General features: G+C 40.6%; 1 pseudogene; it reads left to right on the top strand.

Moving 5' to 3' along the window:
• The first annotated feature begins 487 nt into the window (after nucleotides 1-487).
• On the top strand, nucleotides 488-605 carry LOC126485747 (5S ribosomal RNA; annotated as a pseudogene).
• The last annotated feature ends 8,271 nt before the right edge of the window (nucleotides 606-8,876 follow it).

Raw genomic sequence — 8,876 nt, 5'->3', positions numbered from 1 at the left:
GGTGTAAGTCAACTACCCTGGCCAGCAAGATCTCCGGATCAGTCCCCCATTGAGCATGTTTGGGACTGGATGAAGCGTCGTCTCACGCGGTCTGCACGTCCAGCACGAACGCTGGTCCAACTGAGGCGCCAGGTGGAAATGGCATGGCAAGCCGTTCCACAGGACTACATCCAGCATCTGTACGATCGTCTCCATGGGAGAATAGCAGCCTGCATTGCTGCGAAAGGTGGATATACACTGTACTAGTGCTGACATTGTGCATGCTCTGTTGCCTGTGTCTATGTGCCTGTGGTTCTGTCAGTGTGATCATGTGATGTATCTGACCCCAGGAATGTGTCAATAAAGTTTCCCCTTCCTGGGACAATGAATTCACGGTGTTCTTATTTCAATTTCCAGGAGTGTAGATTTTTTCTTTCTTTCTCTCATGTTTATCATATCTAGAATTGTATGTGAAATTTCAAAATTTCGTAGATTTTATTTATTATCAGCCAACGGCCTTGCCTCAGTGGTAACACCCGTTCCCGTCAGATCACCGAATTTAAGCGCTGTCGGACTGGGATAGCACTTGGGTGGGTGACCGTCCGGTCTGCCGAGCGCTGTTGGCAAGCGGGATGCACTCAGCCCTTGGGAGGCAAACTGAGGAGATACTTGATTGAGAAGTACCGGCTCCGGTGTCGGAAACTGACCTACAGAATGGAGAGCGGTGTGCTGACCACATGACCCTCCATATCCGCATTCCGTGACGCTTCTGGTCTGAGGATGAAACGGCGGCCAGTGGGTACCTTTGAGCCTTCATGGCCTGTGCAGGAGAAGTTTAGTTAAGTTTTATCAATTATCTAAATTTTATTTATTGTTGTGATTTTGTGGCCAGATGTTCTTCTTGACGCGACAGTCATCAAGATTACTCAAGGAAGCTAAGTCGTGTGCTACATCTACCTGTGAATCGTGTAAACTTTAGGTGTGTAGTATCGTATTTTAACTGTTTACATATCATAATCTCTGAGGCGGAAGTTTGGAGTAGCCCAGATTTGCCTACACTGCCTTCAGATGTCCTTAAAATTGATACTTAGGCTGGCGGATATATCAGAACATGATAGTTAAGCCACCGTGCATAATCATTGGCCCTCCTACCCGCCTCACAAGCATGTAAATTTCTGTATACGAGCGAGTCGATAGTGATACAGAAACTTTTTTAACATACACTACTGGCCATTAAAATTGCTACACCAAGAAGAAATGCAGACGATAAACGGGTATTCATTGGACAAATATATTATACCTGAACTGGCATAGATCCTGAGAAATCAGTACCCAGAACAACCACTTCTGGCCGTAATGACGGCCTTGATACGCCTGGGCATTGAGTCAAACAGAGCTTGGATGGCGTGTACAGGTACAGCTGCCCATGCAGCTTCAACACGATACCACAGTTCATCAAGAGTAGTGACTGGCGTATTGTGACGAGCCAGTTGCTCGGCCAGACGTTTTCAATTGGTGAGAGATCTGGAGAATGTGCTGGCCAGGGCAGCATTCGAACATTTTCTGTATCCAGAAAGGCCGGCGCATGACCTGCAACATGCGGTTGTGCATTATCCTGCTGTAATGTATGGTTTCGCAGGGATCGAATGAAGGATAGAGTCACAGGTCGTAACACATCTGAAATGTAACGTCCACTGTTCAAAGTGCCGTCAGTGCGAACAAGAGGTGACCAAGACGTGTAACCACTGGCAACCCATACCATCACGCCGGGTGGTACCCCAGTATGGCGATGACGAATACACGCTTCCAACGTGCGTTCACCGCAATGTTGGCAAACACGGATGCGACCGTCATGATGCTGTGAACAGAACCTGGATTCATCCGAAAAAATGACGTTTTGCGAGTCGTGCACCCAGGTTCGTCGTTGAGTACACCATCGCAGGCGCTCCTGTCTGTGATGCAGCGTCAAGGGAAACCGCAGCCATGGTCTCCGAGCTGACAGTCCATGCTGCTGCAAACGTCGTCGAACTGTTCGTGCAGATGGTTGTCGTCTTGCAAACGTCCCCATCTGTTGACTCAGGGATCGAGACGTGGGTGCACGATTCGTTACAGCCATGCCGATAAGATGCCTGTCATCTCGACTGCTAGTGATACGAGGCCGTTGGGATCCAGCACGGCGTTCCGTATTACCCTCCTAAACCCATCGATTCCATATTCTGCTAACAGTGGATCTCGTCCAACGCCAGCAGCAATGTCGCGATACGATAAACCGCAATCGCGATAGGCTACAATCCGACCTTTATTAAAGTCGGAAACGTGATGGTACGCATTTCTCCTCCTTACACGAGGCATCACAACAACGTTTCACCAGGCAACGCCGGTCAGCTGCTATTTGTGTATGAGAAATCGGTTGGAAATTTTCCTCATGTCAGCACGTTGTAGGTGTCGCCACCGGCGCCAACCTTGTGTGAATGCTCTGAAAAGCTAGTCATTTGCATATCACAGCATTGTAACTTCCCCACAAAATAAATTCAGTAACCTGGTGATAATACAATGTAACTAACCTCTCAAATTGTCGCTCACTTATAATTTTTCAATAATTGACTGTGAATTTAACCTGGTAAATTTTGGACGTCAGCAGTGCTGCGTCATGGCCCTGAAAGATCATTCTGAATAAAAAAAAGAAAACTTCTTACCTCAATGAAGTCGCCGGATAACGCATATATATCTGCTCTTACAATAAATTTTTCTGGCACAGCCCTGTGCAATGCTGGCTGATAGATTTGTCATTTATAAAAGGAAACAACTGATTTTTCTTTTGGAATAATCGGGATGGTCATGGATTGGAGATATTAGTAAATTCTTTAAATTGAAATGAATGATTGTTAAATGTTACTTTTTATGAGAAAGATTATTATTAGGACATTTTTAAAACATTTACATGGGACTTGAGATAACAATACTACATATGCGCGAGGCTGCTTTTTACGTTATACAATAATGCTCAGGCTCCGGCATCGCTACACCACGACCGTCCCAGCCAACACGATACACCAGACCAGACTACTCGCTAGGAACAACTTACTGCTACAGCTACACAGTTCCTACTGCAGTCAGCACTGCTCTCTGGTCTGAGATTCTCTTATACCTTGCATATCGCAGGCAGCGCGTGAGCAATACATCGAAATTACATCTGCTCGGACCTCTTACATAAACCTACACTGGGGGGGGGGGGGGGGGGGGAGGGGGGGGGGAATTTGGCAAGCGATGGTGAGTCAATTGGACTTGCCATGAGCAACAATTTTTTTTAAAATCTATTTAGTTACTAAGTCTACAGTCACAGAGTATATACATTATTGATAAGTGCAGAACATATTAAGTAATGAAATAGAGTGCACACGCACAGAATATATCAAGAAATGACAAAAAGTATACTCAATGAGTACAAAACATATTAACAAATGACAAAGTGCACACGCACTGTATAAGTCTTTAGTATTTTTAGGACAACTGATCTTATTAACAAATGAAATAAAGTGCACACGAACTGTAAGAATCTTTAGCATTTTACAAGAACTGATTACCCTAAAAATGAAGTAAAGTGCACACACACTGTAGAAGTCTTTAGCATATTTACAACATATCATGGAGTGAAATAAAGTGCACACGCACTGCAGAACTCTTTAGCATATTTAGGACGACTGATCATATTAAAAAATGAAATAAAGTGCACACGCTCTGTAAAAATCTTTAGCATTTTACAAGAACTAGGAAAGGAATGGGAAGGATTGCATCATGGTTGTAGCACAGTAGATTGCACGTAGTTGCACCGAAAGTCCATATCTTTCTACAGAAGCATAACACCAAGTGAGACAATCTGAAGTTCTCTTCCCTGAAGTATTTATCAGTGTAGCCAAGACACTGAAATGTTGTATTAATATTCAATGTTATCATTTTGGTAGTACATTAGGTACACCAAACAGTAGGACCATAATAACATCTCCATCGTTCAAGATGGTGGACAGCATGATGTGTCAACACCAAATTCTTGTAGAATCCATACTCTTTCACCAACGTAGAATTAGTGCAAAAACCAAATATAGTGCTCCATGATCATGAGGATGGACAGGACAAACGGACATTGCAGTAATTTCTGGTAATTAGGTCAGAAGGTGAAGGACATTAAGTGTTATGCTAGTCATCATTGAGAATTACACTAGTCTATCAACTGATGTGAGTAATTGTTGGCACTCATTGCCTAGTTACTCAACATTTCTGTACTATGTATGGAGTATTACAGAACATTATTCATAAGTCATCTGATTACAGTAAATATTGGCACTCATTGGCCAGTTACAAACCATTTTTATGCATTATTCAGAAGTCATCATTCAAAGCAAGAGTTAATTAATGGCATAGCATTCATACGTAAGTCATCATATTACAGTAAACAGTGGCATTCATAGGCCAGTTACTAAACATGTAGCAAGTATTGAATATTACAAAACACTTTTCATAACTCATCTGATTGCGGTAATTATTGGCACTCATTGGCCAGTTACAAAGTATTCATATAGTTTTACAAAACATTATTCAGTATTATTCAGAAGTCATCATTCAAAACAGGAGCTAATGAGTGTAGCATCAAGCTACTGGTGTTCATATATGATATCATGTAAGTGACATAAGACAAATTTAAAATATAAGACATTGGAACTATTATTCAAAGTCTGTATTACAATAATACATAGACATAATGGAATCAATACATCAGAGAAATTTGCGTTACATTTAGGACTAGAAATATATCTTAAACTGGTAGCATTATTTGGTTGTATACCGGTAAAAGCTGGGACTGGTAATAGATTTTTTTGTGCTAGCAATGCATTGCGTTGAGATCGTTAATTAATTGCTGGGGCATGAAAATATTTGCTTTTGACTTATTGCTGGAAATAAGGATTAATAACATCATTCGTCATGAGTCAGCTGTAGCAAGGTTATGAAACAAGCAGAGTATATGTGATCACATTCATGTATGATATACACAAATGGGTAAAAAAAATGCAAGTACTAGAACCGGTTTAATGACTAACTGCTTATAGCACATTAATTTCATGAATAGCTTCTCCTGGAAAAAATACAAAATGGATTATTGAGCTCAAAGAAGAAACGCATATTATGCTGAAAAGTAGTGAACTTCGAATTAACAGGTAATGAAACGTGTACTCAATATGTATGTACTCTAGCTGTCCTTTCCAAAACATTCAGTCATTATACCATGCGACATAAGACATACTGTCAAAAGGCACTGCAACAAATACTTAAATAACTACATAGCATCTCTTAACTAATAGTAAATATATAAACGTCATCATTATCATCATCTGCAAAGAAAAACTTCATTATTCATATTATCATAACTTCATCACTATCATCACCTGCAAAGAAAAACCTCATTATTCATATTAGCATATTCTCCATATAATTATTCATCATCATTTATTATCATCTGCAAAAAAGGACACTTCATTATTCATTATTCATATTACCATTTACCTCATACAACTATTCATACTATAGAGTTTCTTATTTCTAGCATATTTCATCACTAAAACTAAGATGTGTAGTTCTGTCTGACAGCTTGCTCAATCACCTCGTATTCTGAAAGAAAGAAAATTAGTCAAGACTGCTATCATACGATGTGTATAGTATATTCTGGTTAATGCATGTTAATTCTGATCCATTTACTCTTCATGACAAGGTGTTGCATTTTCTTTCGTTCATTCCGAAGGTGAAATTCCCATTTCATAGTAATCCACTGTGGTTTGTTTAATTTATTTCTTGTACACGTTATTGCTTTCTGAAAATGATGAATAATGACTAAAATATCTTGCATTTAAATCATATACCCATTAGATAAAAACTTGTTTCTAGTGATACAACTAAGCATACAGCATAGCATGACAGAAAACGTATTAGGTCAAAAAACATAGACAGTTTTCAAGTGCAAAAAATGTACATACAGTATCATAATGTAGTGGCAAAAAGTGTAGAATAGTCAAGATTTTGAGATATCATAAGAAAAAATGTCAAAGTCAACTGGTGTTTGTTATATCTTAAAGATTACATAGTGCATACAGACAAAAATTCTACTTTCGATAGGAAAACAATCATACATACACAAAAAATGGAAAATGTGCACGGTCTGATATATAACGACAAGAAAAGCGACCTGCTAACCTTATCTTGCCGGGCACTTGCCAGGAAAAAATATGATAATCATCAGTAAGTGTTCATATACATAGACTTGCATAAGCGGTCATATAAAAATCAGGAAATGGCATTACAGTGTGATAAATCATAAAGTATGTTCATTCAATAAAGGGTTTAATATTGGAGACATGGTGATTGCCTTTGCTTTTTCTGGTTCTCAAAGTTTCGACATGTACTACATTGGGGTGAGGAATGCTGCGAATTCTATATGGACCTGCGTATAGAAGCTCAAATTTACTGCATATACTCTTTCCTCTGTTGGATAAATAGTGCGTACGTACTATCTTACTGCTACAGCTACACAGTTCCTACTGCAGTCAACACTGCTCTCTGGTCTGAGATTCTCTTATACCTTGCATATCGCAGGCAGCGCGTGAGCAAAACATCGAAATTACATCTGCTCGGACCTCTTACAGCATCTTCTTCCTGTCGGTTAAATTTCGCTTCTGTAGCACTTCATCTTCGTGGTGTAGCAATTTTAATGGCCAGTAGTGTATTTAAGGAATTTCTGTAGAGCAGTTCAGTTTCCTTAAAGTGCAACAGTGATGTGATTGTTCAACTACACAAGAAATATGGTGCATAAGACTACAGACAAGGCAGTCTTGGATGTAGTGCGTACCTGCATATTCGCCAGGTGCCTGGAGGCAGCTATGGACAGGGTCTGGGAAACAGCTCACGTGCAGACAGTCAGGCAATCGACAGTAGCCTACAAGACTGTGGGCCTCTGCCAATAGCCAGTGGGCAGGGCTCGCACATGCGGCGAAACAATGTGTGAATGTAATACAGCGAGTGCAATACAACTGGTGCGTAGTCTATACTACCTCCACCTGCCTGCAGATGACCTGATGGGTGTTCACAGGCGTCGGTAGCCCATGGGACAGAGCTGGAACAGCCTGCTATAGATCTGTGAATCCATATGTGTCTCAGACAGGAAGTCGTAAGAGCGGACTGTCAAGTGGAAAATTATAGTCGTTAGGATATGTTGGTGTCTTGCTGCTGACTGAAGTGAAATTTCGGTGCATGAAGTAGCAAGTTTTTGAAACCACGCATCAATTACACTGTGAGTAGTGAGCCTCTCTGAGACGTCCTCTACAGACTCGGACGAAACGCTGCGTTTATCAAGAAACTCGTTTAGCCACAGCACAATAGCTGGCGACATTTTAATGATTTTAACATTCTTGCCGCAAAATCGTACATTTAATGATTCTTTTACGTCAGTAGCTTTCTTGACTGTTTTGTCCCGAAATTGACTGTATGGGACAGCGCCCTCAGTGCTTTGCTGCCCTCATCAGAGGTCTGATTAAAATTACAAGTTCGGTAACGGCTCCACGTGCCACCATAACGTTGTCACGATGACCGTTATCTGGCCATTCGTAAGCTGGATAAACAAATAGCATGATTCCTCTGTCGACAGAACACTGCGGATGGTGGTTGTCCAATTTACCAGGGGTGTAGCTCAGCCTTAGAAGCGATGTGAGGTATTTAACAGTGCAAGTGAAGTACCGCTTGGTTGTGGCAGATCGGAAATGGTGGACACTTCACACGTAAAGTACAATTTTCTTAATGGAACAACTGAGTTTTAAGGTGTGGAATGTCAGCTAATAAATAATTTTAATCAGGGTGTGTGTGTGTCTACATCTGTACTCCTCGAGCACCATGTATATTGCACAGTGTAATACGAAAAGTGCTTTAGTAAATCTGTAAGCGATTTGGCGATATAAGGGTGTGACAGTTAGCGGACAGAGCTGCAACGTCTATCAGTAACAAAAGTTGTATACCAGGTGGGAAGCGACTCAAACTGAGCCTGGAGATGACATATGGGTTTAATACTACTTCAACTCTGCTCCACAATCAGTCGGAGTGCCTGGCGAGATATAGCGTGCTAATCTCTCAGTAATGGGAATTCCACGGTTAAATGTACAGCAGAGAGCGGATAGGTGGAAAGAGTACATTGAAGGATCCTGTGAGGGGGAGGACTTGTCTGACAACGTGATGGAAGAAGCAGAACGAGGAGACATGGCAGTGACAGGGTATGTAGTATTAGAATTTAAGGGGCTCCGGAAAGGCTCAAAATCATGAAAAGTTCAATTTTTACTTTTTTGCGTTTGTTGAATCTGCAGACTATTACCTTTTAATAGATATATAATTTATTCAATTCCGAAGACTACAACTATTTTTAAATTTTTTTTGAAATGTGTTCTACATGGGCGTGACCCACTGTGGCGCTGTTAAACTGCTGTCAAATGGTGTTATTATTAACGTCCGTGATCATCAGGTACATTTTAGTGATGTGAGATAAAGTATGTGTTGTGGCTAACCTGTGATGGTTCAATATATATCGCTGGTGTGATTGTCGATTGTTTCATGTTTATTTATTCTGTCGTTATCTCGAAAACATTCGTAATTAATTCTGTTTCTTGAGTCTCTGTTTTGTTGAAGTATAATAATGAGTAAAAGTAAAGTTATTAGAAATCCTCTGAAGGCTTTTAAGAAAAGGAGAAATGTTGGAAAGCCAAAGGTATGTGTTATTACTGTAAACAATAAAGACGATAACCAAGTGAGTGAACCTAACCTCTCAAGTACACCTGCCCATAGCAGTCAAAGTGGGAAAGAAAATACTTCAC

This window comes from Schistocerca serialis, chromosome 6, assembly GCF_023864345.2.
Source record: "Schistocerca serialis cubense isolate TAMUIC-IGC-003099 chromosome 6, iqSchSeri2.2, whole genome shotgun sequence".
NCBI classification, from domain to species: domain Eukaryota; kingdom Metazoa; phylum Arthropoda; class Insecta; order Orthoptera; family Acrididae; genus Schistocerca; species Schistocerca serialis.
This window is presented reverse-complemented; position numbering and strand designations above follow the sequence as displayed.